We start from the raw sequence: 17,591 nt of genomic DNA, 5'->3' as shown, positions 1-17,591 counted from the left end.
TGCTGGGAGATTTTGGATTTTTTTTTCACTTTTGAACTTTAAATTTGTAATGTACATGTGAGTTTCAGTCTCATAAGTGTCACATTTCTGTTATGAAGTCCTTTTCCTAGTTAGAGTAATAGTAAATATAACACAGGGTTGCCATCATCTGTGTCTGTGGTAGGTATTTTTTAATTAACATTTAGAATCACTCAGACGTAGCAGCTGAAACTGCTCCAATGTCAAGGAAAAACTTTATTAAAGCAAAGCTTTCGGGTAACAACCCTTTCTCAATGCTAATACCATTACACAATATAATCACCATTTAAATAAGAGCAAACAAGTATCACATGACCACAGCCAGCATATCACATGACACTGCATATTTTTTTTTTAAATTACATTAAATATTCTGTTGTTGAATTCTTACTAAAACAGGTTTAATACTTACAGTATTGTTAAGAGCAGGTTCAGACTCTGAACATAATCTAATAATCCATTCATACTCTTTATTTTCAAGAACATTGTTTAAATCACCCCCTGCTTCCTTTCACTACTATGTCTATTACCCTAAACTTAAAACAATGGTCCTCACCCTTGCTCATGATGTGTCCACTTAGATCATTCTTGTCATTTCTCCTTCCTACATCTGACTTATGCTCAGTAATTTGCTCCCTCAGCCTTCTGGTGGTTTTCCTCACATAAAATGAAAAACATTTTACACAAGTGGCGAGGTACACCACATAGCTGGTATTACAACTGGCTGTGAGAGAAAAAGTATATATTGCCAGTTAGTCACAGGATGTGTGAACACATTGCTATTACCTGTTAAAATATCATTACAACAACTACAATTCATACACTTAAAAGTGCCTTGCTTCATCATTGTTTGTTGCTTGGCATATACTTTAAAATCTTTATAACATACCCCCCTTTTTAAGTTTCTAGTGCTCCTATAAGAAAAATAAGACTTTTTATTCAAAATTGTCTGCAGCTCAGGTAGATCCAACAAAATAATCCAATTATTTTGTATAATTCTTTTAAGATCACCTGTCCTTACATTAAAAGTAGTTACATACCTATTTTTACTACATTGAGCTACTTTTTGTATCACTTCTTCTGCCCACATAGAAAATATGGGTTTCAGAAAAGTTTCTCTGTCCTTTTTCATCCCATCACAAATTCTAAGAAGTTCTGTTTGATTATAAGCACTATTTATAAATTCATCAACCATCTCTTCTAGCCGCTGATTACATTTCTGGTCGTCAGTATTTAACTTACTGACCCTACCCAATTGACCCTTCATTAGTCCTGAAAACACACGAGGTGCATGCATACTTTGTTTATGTACATAACAGCAAGCATGGGCTGCTTTTTTGTGAAAGCTGGTTTCTATTCTTTCTAATTTTTTCTCCAGACATATATCCAAGAACACTATCTCTTTGTCAGAATGTTCCATTTTAAATTTCAAAACATTTATTGTGCCATTTAAATCAGAAATATATTAATGCAGCTCAACAAATCTCCCTTTCCATACAAAAAAAAATCATCCACAAATCTTTGATAACATTCAGCCTTACTATTCAAAACATGCCTGTCACTATATATATACTTTTTTTCCCCACTGATACACTACAATATTTGCATATGTGTTGGCCACCGATGTTCCCATGGCCACTCCGGCCTGTTGCAAATAAGGGTCATCATCAAAGAGAAACACATTGTTTGGTAACACGAGTTCCAAAAGTAAGCAAATATTCTCGATCTCATTCGCTTGCACAGATACTTCATTATTTAAAAATTCTCACATGGCTTCAAGACCATAATCATTCAGAATTATCGTGAACAGGCAAGTTATATCCATTGTCACCAGTAAATAACCAAAGTCTCCTTCTGGATTTCTTTTAACATGTCACTCAAGTTTCCTCAAGAAGCCAGAAGTATCTTTAACCACTCTAGGGCACATATGCAAAAACTGACTTGGCCATTTCTGCAGGTATACAGACAATGGTTCACTCACCCAGCCCCTTCCTGAGACAATAGGTCTCAGTGGTGGGTTGGTGAGCAACTATACCATATATCTGAGGAATTCTGGGACAAGGCACAGTAAAGTAATTAATTCAATATTTATATCACCACTAAGCTGCAGGTCGTATATAGCCATGTTTACATCACTGACAGATTTTCTAACTTCAGGAAAAGTAATTTTCTTTAAAGTTTGCTTCTCGTTCAACAGCAGTTTTAGTGAGGCCAAGTATTTAGTTTGATTTATGATTACAGTGGCCCCACCCTTATTAGCTTGTTTAATAATGATGTTTGTATCACATGATTGCAGTGGCTCTGCCCTTATCAGCTTGTTTAATAATGATGTTTATATCACATGATTACAGTGGCCCTGCCCTTATCAGCTTGTTTAATAATGATGTCAGTATCACGCTCCAAGGTTTTCATAGCTTCATACTCATCATACTTTAAATTATAATACTTCTTTTAACATCTTTAGCATACAGCTGCCTAATTTCATTCTCACAGACATTATGAAATGCTGTTAAAACCGGATTGCTAAATGGCACAAATGTGCTTCATTTTTTACAATTCAAAACATCAGTTTGGGCATCATTTTTATACAGCAACTTCAAACTCAGAGCTATTACAAACAACTTTAAGTCAGTCAATGCTGTCATTATATCATCTGAACTACTTGGAATAAACTTTAAATCCTTCTCCAACAATGAAATATGGGCCTCTGACAAAAAGTCTGATAAGTTCAAAATACCTTTGTTTAAACCAGCTACTTTTGTGCTGCTTTGTTGTAATGCAGTGGGCTGCTGTTTTTTCTCTTGGCCCCATTCAATATCTTTCTCTGCTGCGACCACCCTCCTGATGGAGTTTTCTGCCACACTGCAACTTTCTCTGGCAAATTTAGTTTAAAACACTTTTGTGCAGAAGTCAAATTCAGTGTTGTTTGTTGTACAGTCCTTTTTTCTGATGCTACCACCGCATCCATTGACTCACTCACTCCATTCTGGGCAGCCATACTCACACTAGTCACTGCAGAAGAAGTGGGCTGGTCTGAATGCTGTTCTTCTTGTTGTAAGCTCTGATGTACCATATGAGTCTCTTGATTAACTGTTGATGGCTCTTGCCTCAAGGAAAATTCATTCAATTGGTACATTGACCCTCTCTGCCCAGTCGGCGGTTTAGTTTGGTTCTCAGTTTTGGGCCAGGAAAAATATGGCCCATTTTAAAGTCATTTAGGTCTCTAAGAATCTTGCACCTCTTTATAGCTACTAGTTTATCATCCATCCATTGCAATCTCTCCAGCATCTTTTGATATAAGCCAGTCATAGTAGAAAAGCATGGCATATTTAGAAAATCACTTTCCAGTCTAATTATTTCTTGCTTCAGTTCATCCTCAATGGTAACAAAACAGTCATTCATCAGTGACATATAATCTAGACTAAGCTTTAAATTCAGCTGCTGCCAGCATTTTAATAACTCTAGGTAGACATTTACATAAGAAGTCATTATCAGGATCCAGAGGCCTTGTAGAACCACCTCCAGATCCAAAAAATGCCAAAAAGCTTATTCTGCCACTGAAAATGCGTGCATGTCCCCACCTTTCTTTCTAAAATAGCTAGAAGTTTTTCAGAAATATCCACAGGTGGGGGGGGGGGGTTCTTCTACTGAAGTCGATGCATTAATTATTAGGAACAACAAAGGATTACCTTCTTTAGACAACAGGCTTTTTACAGACTGACTCAGTTCTCCTTTCCATTCTATTCTGGATGGCTGTGTTAAGCTCTCTTGTTCAATCCTGACGACCACTGCAGCAAACCAAAAAATTCACTGGTAATAAGGTTGATACTGTGGTAACTGCAAAAATAACGACAGACTCAGAAATAAACCGCTCCAGCGTCAAGCAAAAACTTTCTTAAAGCAAAGCTTTCAGGTAACAACCCTTTCTCAATGCTAATACCATTACACAATATAATCACCATTTAAATAAGAGCAAACAAGTATCACATGACCGCAGCCAGCATATCACATGACACTGCATAATTTCTTTCTTTTAAGTTACATTAAATATTTTGTTTTTGTATTCTTACTAAAACAGGTTTAATACTTACAGTATAGTTAAGACCAGGTTCAAAGTCTGAACATAATCTGATAATCCATTCATACTATTTATTTTCAAAAACATTCTTTAAATCACCCCCCCCCCGGTTCCTTTCACTGCTATGTATATTACCCTAAACTTAAAACAATGGTCCTCACCCTTCCTCATGATGTGTCTACTTAGAGCATTTTTGTCATTTCTTCTTTTTATATCTGGCTTATACTCAATAATTCACTCCCTCAGCCTTCTGGTGGTTTTCCCCACATAAAATGAAAAACATTTTACACAAGTGGTGAGGTACACCACATAGCTGGTATTACAACTGGCTGTGAGGGTAAAAGTATATTGCCTGTTAGTCACAGGAGGTGTGAACACATTGTTATTACCTGTTAAAATATCATTACAACAACTACAATTCATACACTTAAAAGTGCCTTGCTTCATCATTGTTTGTTGCTTGGCATATACTTTAAAATCTTTATAACATGCCCTCCTTTTTAAGTTTCTAGTGTTCCTATAAGAAAAAATAAGGATTTTCATTCAACATTGTCTGCAGCTCAGGTAGAGCCAACAAAATAGTTCAATTCTTTTGTATAATTCTTTTCAGATCACCTGTCCTTACATGAAAAGTAGTTACATACCCGATTTTACTACATGAGCTCCCTTTTGTATCACTTCTTCTGCCTCCATAGAAAATATGAGTTTCAGAGAAGTTTCTCTGTCATTTTTTGTACCCTTTCACAAATTCTAAGAAGTTCTGTTTGATTATAAGCACTATTTATAAATTCATCAACCATCTCTTCTACCTGCTGATTAACTTTCTGGTCGTCATTATTTAACTTGCAGACCCTACCCAACTGAACCTTCATTAGTCCTGAAAACACATGAGGTGCATCCATACTTTACTTATGTACATAACAGCAAGCATGGACTGCTTTTTTTTTTTTTAATGCTGGTTTCTATTCTTTATATTTTTTTCTCCAGACATATATCCAAGAACACTATCTCTTTGTTAGAATGTTCCATTTAAATTTTTTTTAATTTCGTGCCATTTAAATAAGAAATATATTCATGCAGCTCAACAAAACTCCCTTTCCATACAAAAAAAAATCATCCACAAATCTTTGATAACATTCAACCTTGCTATTCAAAACATGCCTGTCACTATATATTAACTTTTTTTCCCACTGATAAAATACAATATTTGCATATGTGTTGGCCACTGATGTCCCCATCGCCACTCCTGCCTGTTGCAAATACGGTACATCATCAAAGAGAAAAGTACAGTTTTGTACCTACCATAAATATAGATGTTCAAGTGTTCACCCTGCTACAGTCATCACACTTGGGTTATCCTGCCGTCAGGTGGTCCTACAGTCAGCCTAAATTCCAAAGTTTTGGTCCGGCGTCGGTTGCTGTCGCTTCTTCCCTGACGTCAGTGTGCCAGGGGTATATAAGAGGCATCCAACGCCATTTTCTTCAGTTTTTCTTGCCCCAGATGTCAGGTGCCCACAATAGGTAGGCAAAATATATATATATATAGCTAAATAAAAATAAAACAATACCTTTAGGCACAAGCAAATACACCACAGAGGTTGTATAGGATAGAGTGGTAGAGATAAGTTCAGCTAGTACAGAGGGGATGGAGGGAGGGTAACCTGGACTGCAGCAGAGTGAACACTCGAACATCTACATTTATGGTAGGTACAAAACTGTACTATGTTCATCGTGTTACCCTGCTGCAGTCATCACACTTGGGTTGAATCCCAAAGCTAAGGATGGGAGGTGGAGTTAAACAGGGTTAGAAGAAGCTAGTAGGTTCTGCAAAACTGCAGTGGCAAAACCAGCTCTAGTCTTAGAATATAGAGGTAAGTGATAGTGTTTGGTGAAGGTGTGCACTGAATTCCAAGTTGTAGCTTCCAGAATATCCTTGGTTGGCACTCCCCTGAGAAAGGCTGCTGATGTAGCTGTAGCCCTGGTGGAGTGGGACCTAATGTTAGCAGGTACCGGTTTCCCATGATGCGTGTAGCAGAAACGTATACAATGCCCTGTCCATTTAGAAATGGTCTGTTTTGAGATAGCTTTTCCTTGTTATCCTGTAGCATAGGCTACAAAGAGCTGGTCAGTTTTTTCTGAAAGCCTTAGTTTTATCCAAGTAGTAACGTAATTGCCTGTGAATGTCCAAAGAGTGCAGGAGTCTTTCTCCTTTGTTCTGGGGATTTGGGAAAAAGGTGGGCAAATGAATGGTTTGGTTTAGGGCCACACTGGATACCACCTTTGGCATAAAGGAAGGGTTAGTTTGTAGAGAGACTCTGTCTTGATGAAAAATGAGGAAAGGCTCCACTGCCATTAGTGCTTGTAGCTCTGAGACTCTTCTAGCTGAGGCTATTGCTAGTAGCAGGGCAGTTTTCCATGAAAGAAATTTTAAATCAGCTGAAAAAGCTGGTTCAAAGAGCGGCAGTGTAAGCTTTTCCAGAACAAAGTTGAGATCTCAAGTAGATGTTGGTGCTCTCCTTGGCGGTCTTATGTTCTTAGCCCCTCTTTGGTACTGTCTTAGGAGTGGATGTGAGAATAAAGGAGGATCCGTATTGTAATGAGCTGAAATTGCTGAGGCGTCGATCTTAATAGATGAAAAGGAAAGTCCTTTGTGCAACATCTCAGTTAAAAATTGTAGAATCTGTGGAATGTTTGGATCAAGAGGATTTTGGCCTTTAGCCTAGTTCCAGGCGCAAAATCTTTTCCATTTGTCTGAATAGATTTTCCTGGTGCTGGGCCTCCTGGCCTCCAGAATGACATCCATAACAGCTTTGGATAGAGGTGTTGGCTGGTTGTTTAGGTAATTTGCCGTGCAGCCAGGTTTAAAGTCTTGAGCTGGCTGTGCAGAATCTGACTGTCACGCTGGGTGAGCAGGTGAGGAATTTGTGGTAAAATCCATGGTGGGCCGTGGGCCATGTTCCTTGGAATTGGATACCAATGCTGGCGTGGCCAGTCTGGTGCAACAAGTATCAGTTGTGGCCTCTGTAATCTGACTTGCTAGAAGAGGCAGTGGAGGAAAGGCATACACTGTTAATGTTTTCCAACTGAATGAGAGGGCGTCCACTTTCCAAGCTTGTGGATGGAATGTCCTTGTGCAAAATTTTTGAAGTTGGTAGTTTTGGGGGCTTGCAAACAGATCTATGTCTGGGCGTCCCCATTTTTGAGCTATCATTGCAAGTACTTGTGGATCTAGTTTCCACTTGTGTGGATCCATGATGTTTCTGCTTAGGTCATCTGCCAATGTGTTTTTCTTTCCTGGCAGGAATTGTGCTTGTAATTGAACCTGGTAAGACAGTGCAGTGTTCCACAAGATCATTGCTTGCCTGCATAGAGGGTAGGAATGTGTGCCCCCTTGCTTGTTTATGTACCACATTACTGTGGTATTGTCCGTCTTTATTATTAGTTGTCCTGGGTGTAAGAGGTCCTTGAAAGCTGTTAGGGCATTCTGTACTGCTAGCATTTCTTTTTGATTGATATGCAGATGCCTCTGATCTGTAGTCCATTTGCCCTGAATGCACTGTCCTGCCATGTGTGCTCCCCAGGCATAGTCCGATGCATCTGTTGTCATAGTTTGCCTGGCTGTGGGTAAGGTGAAAGGCTGAACCTTGTTGAGGTGACATGCCTGTGCCCACCATAGAAACTCCTGTTGAAGGCAGGGAATGAGTGGTATCATTGTTTCCAAGCTGTGGCTGTGCTGAGTCCATACACTTTTTAGGTACCATTGTAATTTCCTCATATGCAGTTTTGCAAATAGTATTAGTAGTATGCAAGATGCAAGGCCTGCATAATTTTTCTTGCAGGGAGTTGGGTCTTTGTTGCCATTATTTTGAAATATTGAGTCAGCTGTTGTTGCTTGTCTGGCGTGAGATAAGCCATCTGGGCCATTGTATTCAAGCTGGCACCCAGGAATATTATGTTTTGTGAGGGCACTAGTTTTGATTTCTTTTCGTTTTCTGTGTACCCTAGGCAACTTAGAAGGTGTTTGACAAATGCCAGATGCTTTAAAAGAATGTCCTTGCTTTCTGCTTGAATAAGGCAGTCGTCCAGGTATGGGTATATTTTAATTCCTCTTTGTCTGCAGTATGCAATTACTGGTGCCAGGCATTTTGTGAAGACCCTGGGCGCAGTAGATAAGCCAAAGGGCAGTGCAGAGAATTGATAATGCGTTGAACCTGCAATGAAGCGGAGGTATCTTCTGAAATTTTGTCTGATAGGGACATGCAGGTATGCCTCCTTGAGGTCCAATGTTACTAGCCAAGCATTCTTGCCCAGCATGGGAAGAAGCTGCTGTAGTGTTAGCAATATTGAATTTTGGTACTTGCAGATAAGTGTTCAGAACTGAAAGATCCAGAATGGGTCTCCATGCTTTGTCCTTTCTTGGGACTAGAAAGAGTCTTGAGTAAAATCCTTGTCCTTGCTCCTGTGTAGGTACCTGTTGAATAGCTCCTGTGTAGGTACCTGTTGAATAGCTCTCATGTCCATGAGTACTGCAATTTGTTTTTGTGCCTCTGCCCATTGATTTGGTGGCAGGTTTGGCATTCCTTTTATCCTTGGTAAGGTATGAAAGTGGAATCTGTATCCTTGAGAGACAATGTTTAGGAGCCATTTGTCTTTTGTGATGATGTGCCAGTTGTCTGCAAAAAATGCTAATTTTCCTCCCAAGGGAGCTGCCAGGAGAAATTTGCTTGGTAGTTTGAGTATTGAGTCATTGTGTTTGTCTTCTGCTAGCTTGGGGCCTGTCTTCTCCTCCTTTCTGGGTAGCAGTACCCCATTGGCGAGGTTTGTAATGGCCTTGTGACTGACCTCTGCCCCTTGGGCGTCTGTATTTGCCCCTCTGTGATCTGTCAGAAGCTGGAAAGGACCAGTTTTTTGTTGGCCAATTTCTGTTGAAATGAGGGGGTTGTACCTGCAAAAAATCCTTGACCGTCTGTATAGACTTTGCCCTATCCTCCATTTTCTTTAAAACCTCTTCTGATTTGACACCAAATAATACATCCTGCTGTAAAGGTGCATCCAATAATTTTGCTTTAACATGATCAGGAAGGGTTTGTTCTTTTAACCAAGCATGTCTACGTATGACAGATCCAGTAACAGCTGCTCTACAGGATGCTTCCAACGAATCAAATCCGCAAAGTATGTTTGCCCACCTGTTCAGCTGCATGCAACAGATCCTGCATTTCCTTGAATTCAGACTGTTCAGTATGTGTGCTCATTTTTTGTTTTAATTGAGACATTAGAAATTGCTGATATTTCAGCATGTGAAACTGACAATTTAATGCTCTCATAGCCAGAGTTGCTGAGGTGTATATTTTCTTTCCCCATCTATCTAGGGTTCTGGAATCCCTTTCAGAGGGCACATGATTTTTAGCCATAGAAGCTTTAGCTCCCTTAGGACCCTGGGAAATTGTTTCTGGGTCAGCCACAGGGTTTTTATAAATGAATTTGTGTGAGTCAGGTACTCTGTAGTATCTGTCTGGTTTGGCTGGAGCAGGAGGTAGAGAGTCTGGATTTAGACTAGACTCCAAGTAAACATCATCCACAATATCTAAAACTGGAGGGATAGCAAGAGGTCTGTGCTGGGGTAGTAAAAGGAACTTTCAGAGCCTTTTCTTAGAATCAGAGTAGTCCTGGCCTTCCCAGTGGAAATGTTCTCTCATGGTATGTAAAGTTTCCCCAAAGGAATAGTCTTCAGGGGGAGATGTTGAGGGAATAGAGTCTTCAGCATCAGAGTCTTCATAAGGTGGAAAAGTGTAATCCTGTTCCTCAGAAGAATCTGAGGAAACTGAAACCTGGTCAGAGGAAGCATAATCCTCCTCTTGTCTTGGTCTTTTATCAGGAGGGGGATGGGAACCCCTGGTTAGGGTAATCAAATCTTCAGCCATCTTAAGCATCTGTTTCTTAGGCATGGGGCCTTGAACTGTAGACTGATGTACAGTCTTCTTAGGTTTTAAAGGAGTTTTAAGCTTAGCATAAGATTTAATGGTGAGTGTAGTCAGTCTGAAGACACCTTCTGCAACCGAAGGTGTTTCCACTGCACCGGGGTCTACTTCTGCTCCATTGTTGGAAGATGGCTGTGTTGGCCCAGTAGACTCCACTTGAGAATCCGCAGCTGTCTGGGGTTCCAGTTCTGCGGTCATCAGGGGCTGCGTAGGCACCTCACTGAAAACCGGAGAACCAGCGACAGGCCCAACAGAGGCCTCGGAGTCTGGCTTGTTCCTAGGCTGCCTGTACTTATCCTTGTGTTTTTTATGTATGCCGGTCGTCGGCTGCTCCAACGGCATGATATAATTAAATTTCCTACCAAAGTAATGTTGTGCGAAGTCAAAACGGCATTTGATAGTTTGTTTATTAAACCTAGCACAAAACCGACAACCTGTGATGTCGTGGTCTGGGCCTAGGCAAGGAATACAATAGGAATGGAAGTCCTTATGAGGTATTTGCTTCCCACAAGAAATGCAATTGTTAACTTTTTCTGACATTGGACTGAGGCAAGAAAAGGTTCCCCAACAGGGTACTTAGCTTTATTGAAGACTTCGGACTGAAATTCGAATTGAAAATCTCAGGTGTCGGCCGACCGGCACTTGCAAACTGCTTCTGCTTCGGGCACCGCACGGCAAGAAAGACTTAAGAAAATGGCGTTGGATGCTTCTTATATACCCCTGGTGCATTGACGTCAGGGAAGAAGTGACAGCAACCGATGCCGGACCAAGACTTTGGAATTCAGGCCGACTGCGGGACTGCCTGACGGTAGGATAACCCAAGTGTGATAACTGCAGCAGGGTAACACGATGAACATCACATTTTTTGCTAACACGAGTTCCAAAAGTAAGCAAATATTCTCTATCTGATTTGTTGGCATAGACACTTCATTATTTAAAAATTCTCGTATGGCTTCAAGCCCATAATCATTCAGAATTACCGTGAACAGAGAAGTTATATCCACTGGTGGTGGTATCAGAAAAAAAGGACTGTACAGCAAACAACATTGAATTTGACTTCTGCACAAAAGTGTTTTCAGCTAAATTTGCCAGAGAAAGTTGCAGTGTGGCAGAGAACTCCATAAGGAGGGTGGTCGGAGCAGAAAAATATATTGAGTGAGGCCAAGAGAAAAAACAGCAGCCCACTGCATTATAACAAAGCAGCACAAAAGTTGTTGGTTTAAACAAAGGTATCTTCAACTTATCAGACTTTTTTGTCAGATGCCCATATTTCATTGTTGGAGAAGGGTTTAAAATTTATTCCAAGTAGTTCAGATGATATAGTGACAGCATTGACTGACTTAAAGTTGTTTGTAATAGCTCTGAGTTTGAAGTGCTCAAACTGATATTTTGAATTGTAAAAAATGAAGCACATATGTGCCAATTAGCATTCCAGTTTTAACAGCATTTCATAATGTCTGTGAGAATGAAATTAGGCAGCTCTATGCTAAAGATGTTAAAAAGAAGTATTATAATTTAAAGTATGATGAGTATGAAGCTATGAAAACCTTGAAGCATGATACTGACATCATTATTAAACAAGCTGATAAGGGCAGGGCCACTGTAATCATGTGATACTAACATCATTATTAAACAAGCTGATAAGGGCGGGGCCACTGTAATCATGTAATACTAACATCATTATTAAACAAGCTGATAAGGGCAGGGCCACTGTAATCATGTGATACTAACATCATTATTAAACAAGCTGATAAGGGTGGGGCCACTGTAATCATGTGATACTAACATCATTATTAAGCTGATAAGGGCAGGGCCACTGTAAGCATGTGATACTAACATCATTATTAAACAAGCTGATAAGGGTGGGGCCACTGTAACCATGTGATACTAACATCATTATTAAACAAGCTGATAAGGGCGGGGCCATTGTAATCATGTGATACATCATTATTAAACAAGCTGATAACTGTGGGGCCACTGTAATCATGGATCGAACTAAATACATGGCCTCACTAAAACTATTGTTGAATGATGAGCACACCTTGAAGAGAATTACTTTTTCTGAAGTTAGAAAATCTGTCAGTGATGTAAATATGGCTATACACGACCTGCAGCTTAGTGGTGATATAAATATTGAATTGTTTAATTACTTTACTGTGCCTTGTCCCAGAATTCCTCAGATATATGGTATGCTGAAAATTCATAAGTCGCTCGCCAACCCACCACTGAGACCTATTGTCTCAGAAAGGGGTAGGGTGAGTGAACCACTGTCCATATACCTGCAGAAAAGGCCAAGTCAGTTTTTGCATATGTACCCTAGAGTGGTTAAAGATACTTATGACTTCTTGAAGAAACTTAATGAGTGACATGTTAAAAGAAATCCAGAAGGAGATTTTGGTTATTTACTTGTGACAATGGATATAACTTGCCTGTTCACGATAATTCTGAATGATTATGGTCTTGAAGCCATGTGAGAATTTTTAAATAATGAAGTATCTGTGCAAGCGAATGAGATTGAGAATATTTGCTTACTTTTGGAACGCGTGTTACCAAACAATGTGTTTCTCTTTGATGATGGCCCTTATTTGCAAAAGGCCGGAGTGGCCATGGGGACATCGGTGGCCAACACATATGCAAATATTGTAGTGTATCAGTGGGAAAAAATGTATATATAGTGACAGGCATGTTTTGAACAGTAAGGTTGAATGTTTTCAAAGATTTGTGGATGATTTTTTTTTTGTATGGAAAGGGAGTTTTGATTAGCTGCATTAATATATTTCTGATTTAAATGGCACGACAAATTTTTTGAAATTTAAAATGAAACATTCTGACAAAGAGATAGTGTTCTTGGATATATGTCTGGAGAAAAAATTAGAAAGAATAGAAACCAGCATTCACAAAAAAGCAGTCCATGCTTGCTGTTATGTATATAAGTAAAGTATGGATGCACCTCATATGTTTTCAGGACTAATGAAGGGTCAGTTGGGTAGGGTCAGTAAGTTAAATACTGACGACCAGAAATGTAATCAGCGGCTAGAAGAGATGGTTGATGAATTTATAAATAGTGCTTATAATCAAACAGAACTTCTTAGAATTTTTGATGGGGTAAAAAAGGACAGAGAAATTTCTCTGAAACCCATATTTTCTATGGGGGCAGAAAAAGTGGTACATAAGGGAGCTCAATGTAGTAAAAATAGGTATGTAACTACTTTTAATGTAAGGACAGGTGATCTTAAAAGAATTACATCAATAATTGGACTATTTTGCTGGCTCTACCTGAGATGAGACAGTTTTGAATGAAAAGCCTTATTTTTCTTATAGGAACACTAGAAACTTTAAAAGGAGGCTATGTTATAAAGATTTTAAATTATATGCCAAGCAACAGTTACGAAGAAAAGCACTTTTAAGTGTATGAATTGTAGTTGTTGTAATGATATTTTAACAGGTAATAACAATGTGTTCAGACATCCTGTGACTAACAGGCAATATACTTTTTCCCTCACAGCCAGTTGTAATATCAGCTATGTGGTGTACCTCGCCACTTGTGTAAAATGTTTTTCATTTTATGTGGGGAAAACCACCAGAAGGCTGAGGGACCATTGTTTTAAGTTTAAGATAATAGACATAGTAGTGAAAGGAACCGGGAGTTGATTTAAATAATTTTCTTGAAAATAAAGAGTATGAATGGATTATTAGGTTATGTGTAGAGTTTGAACCTGGTCTTAACTATACTGTAAGTATTAAACCTGTTTTAGTAAGAATACAGCAACAAAATATTTCATGTAATTAAGAAAAAAATTATGCAGTGTCATGTGATATGCTGGCTGTGGTCATGTGATACTTGTTTGCTCTTATTTAAATGGTGATTATATTGTGTAATGGTATTAGTATTGAGATAGGGTTGTTACCTAAAAGCTTTTCTTTAATAAAGTTTTTGCTTGACATTGGAGCGGTTTATTTCTGAGTCTATCGTTATTTTTGCAGTTACCACAGTATCAGTCTTATTATCAGATGCTGTTTTATTCAAATAACATCACCATATACAATCAGTTTCCTCAAAGTGTAATTTTTTTAAAAGAACCAGCATCGTTTTATGTCAGTGGATAGCATGATTGCCTACTGCTGATGTGTTTTGCACATGTAATTGGATGCCACAGCTTTGACAGTATAGTTGTGTTGATGTTGTGGTTGACCTGTAGTGGCATGTTGGTGCACATTTAGCACAGAGACTCTGCAGAGAGAACATGACTGTATGATGTTGCTTTAGTTTCCTAATTCACAATCTTTAAAAATTAGTAAGCAAGTAACTAAAGAAAGAAATAAGCCACTCTGTTTGGATGCAAATTCTTTTTGTTACATACATCTCTTGACAGACTGGCTTATTTCTGTTAAGATGGAAAAGTCAAAAGAATAAAACTGCTTTATAATAGGCATTGTCATTATTATATTTATTTATAACTTTTCAATTTGTTAACCAGGTAGGTGACAACCTTTTTCACCCATGTCTAGGTCATGGGTCAAAGGAATTAATGATTTTGGCATTGCCTGGTTCTTCTGCGTCAACTTTACAATTTCAGGACACTGGTAGGTGTTCAGTCTTCCAGATTCTGATAACTAAAATAAAGATGACCATTTGTTCTTTCTGAAGGCTACAAGTGTAATTCGGTTTGTTTTCTGCATTCATTCCCCCTCCTGTTGTTGTGACTAGCCTAAATTCACATTCACTAATGCAAATGGGTCACCCTATTTCGAGGTGTCATATTCTCCTGTTCAGCATAGAGTAAAAAACCGCAAAGAAAACCCAGCCACTGTAGAGTTTTCATTGTGTGATAACTTAAACTTCCTATAATGGAAGCCCATTGGATATATGCAAAGGACCCTTTAAGGACAACAAATGTTTCAGCTACATGGCTTCTGAATGCTCACGATCTTTTACTTTTTAACTTTTTAAATCTTTATGGATACATTCATGCAACAAAGCCAAATCACCCAGGCTTATTATAGAGGTAGGTAAGTGGTCCATCAATGTCTGAAACCTAAAATGAAGAAAAACTTTCCCTTATATGAAAAGCTCTTTCTCTTTTCCCATTTTTCCCTAGTGGTTGCCACCCCATCCTAAATTCACATACCCAAAATCCAATTTAGCTTTCCTATTCCAGTATAGTATTCATTAGCCACATGCCCATAAAGTCCTGAATAAAGAAAAAGCATGCTTTTGTTTAAGTTTCAAATAAATCTTAAAACATCCTTCATCCCTGTCCTCTTCCATTATGGACAGAGTGGGGCACCATTCCTCTGCTTACTGCTTGACGCATAAGACTAACCACCGATTCAGGTATTTCTACAGGACATTTAACAAATGGCCATAATTTGGTCATTTCTTAACATTCTGGAACCAGATCTTCAGTATGATGTCTCTGGTGCATTATCTTATGATTTAAAGAAGAGCTCTGTCCAGAAAGATGATTTATTGCAGTGAGTGTGAAATTATTATTCTGAAGGAAGTGTACAATGATGCTGACATAATTCATGGAGAGGGGGTCAGTGTTCTGAAAATTTGACAGCAGAATTATACAGCTGCATAGTAGGTGAGCCTGCGTTTAATTTAGTAATTACTGTTTTTTAACTTTCTCACTGTTTGCTATTTTTGATCCTAAATGTCCACAATAATTATTTCTTCTCAGTACATCAAAGCAGTATTGCTTCAGTTTTTCAGATATAGACCTAAATGTTAAGTTTTAGATGGAAAGAAGATTTTTGAGTTTTATATGAAAATTGACCCCTCGAGCAAAATATGCATCTTTTTTTACACTAAGGTATAGTGATAAGAATATTTTGTTTGGTATGGTTGGTTGAGTAATTCTGAAATCACCAATTATGCAGTTCACTTAGCACTGTCTTGTAACTTTCACATTTGTTACCCTTTGTTGACCAGGATAGATCCACTAGGCTATTAACCTCTATGTTTGGGAGAACTGAAGTAGTATTTATACTAATAGGGGAAATTTGACTAGGGCATTGGAGAACACCTCCTAATATTTTGATAGGTGCCATGGGATATTATACATCCACCTGAGCTACCACCAACTCAAGCAGAGGGGACTTTGGTTTAAAGTCTTACCTGAAGGAAAGCGCACTGAGGAGGCAGCACCTGCTTATGCTGCACTGGGGTGTCAGTAATCAATCTACCTAGTGTGAGAATAGAACCTACAGCATTCTACACCAAAGACAAATGTGCTACCTGTTATTCCACTGATACTTATTCTGAATAGTAACATAAAGTGGTCATTCTTAAGAGTACCTCACAAATAAGATGCCAGCCATTTTTTAGTCATAAGCAACACTATTTTTTTTTTTATTTGATATTTCATATCACAGCTGGACATGGCATGACCCAGTATTACTGATAATGATCTTCTTTCTGTGATGTTAAAAACCTAATATCCAATAGCATCCTATGTACGTGATGTGTTTGCTCTCCCTTTTCATTGACAGAGAGCAATGCACAGCAAATCCGATGCCCCACTGACTGCTGTATGTGAATTCTAACAGCTATCACATCACTATATTTGTTTAGTATACATTTATTCTCTTCCTGTCATGCAACTGTAACTAGTAACCTCTCACTTTTCAATCCAGTCCCATGCAAATAATGTGTTAAGGGAGTGCATGCAAGCCCAACCACAGAGTGTGTTTTTCCTCATGCTATATCTGCCATAGTGTATGTCCATGCACAGCTTTTGGGTAGTCCAAACATAGTGCCTGGTACCATCCACAGTAACTGCTCTGTATCAGAGTTATGGCACTACATACTTCCATCACATACCAGAAAACAGACTGACAATTTCTAGATATACACACCTCAGATGAACATCAATCATCCAGCCTAGGAAATTAACCTGCCTTACCAGCAGCATAGATGGATTTTTCTCTGTCACAGAGGCAACATCTTATAGCATTATGGATTAGTGTGATAAGACATGTGGCATTAGCATATATTTGTTTTCTTTAATAGTATATTATCTTATTATAAGTACATTATGAAGCTAAATTACATTATGAATATACAATAACTACAAATATATGAAGTGTTTTCTTAGCTGGGATAATGGCATTCCACTTCAGATAATATCATGTCCTTCGCAGGAGCAGAAGAAAATGTTTGTGCCTAATTCTGGACAGATTCCTATGGAAAATTCTTGTCTTCCACTCAGGTAGTTGCTAATCCTCTACTTGAAACATTAAGCCAAGGACCGTGCTTCCTGGTTGGCACATTCCTGGGTGAGGATAGTAGGAAAAATGGGGACAGATGTTAGAATAAGTCTGATTTTGTTTGATACCCTGAGTGAGATTCATCTGGCTCATTGAGTTACCTCTGGCTTTGTACAGATAATCTTTTGTACACTTTATGTTCTGTATACTAACTGCTGCATGTAAACTAGTTTGTTATGTAGCGTAACTATATAAAGTACACTTTTAGCAGAGAATTGTCCTTTGGAGTCCTCGTGTATGGAACA

General features: G+C 38.6%; 1 protein-coding gene across 1 annotated transcript in view; it reads left to right on the top strand.

The window, feature by feature from the left end:
* CHRNA4 (cholinergic receptor nicotinic alpha 4 subunit) overlaps positions 1-17,591 on the top strand; it is a 1,115,240-nt gene that overhangs the window by 261,692 nt on the left and 835,957 nt on the right. The window lies entirely within an intron of this gene.

This window comes from Protopterus annectens, chromosome 12.part0, assembly GCF_019279795.1.
Source record: "Protopterus annectens isolate FY-2018-M chromosome 12.part0, PAN1.0, whole genome shotgun sequence".
NCBI classification, from domain to species: Eukaryota; Metazoa; Chordata; order Ceratodontiformes; family Protopteridae; genus Protopterus; species Protopterus annectens.
This window is presented reverse-complemented; position numbering and strand designations above follow the sequence as displayed.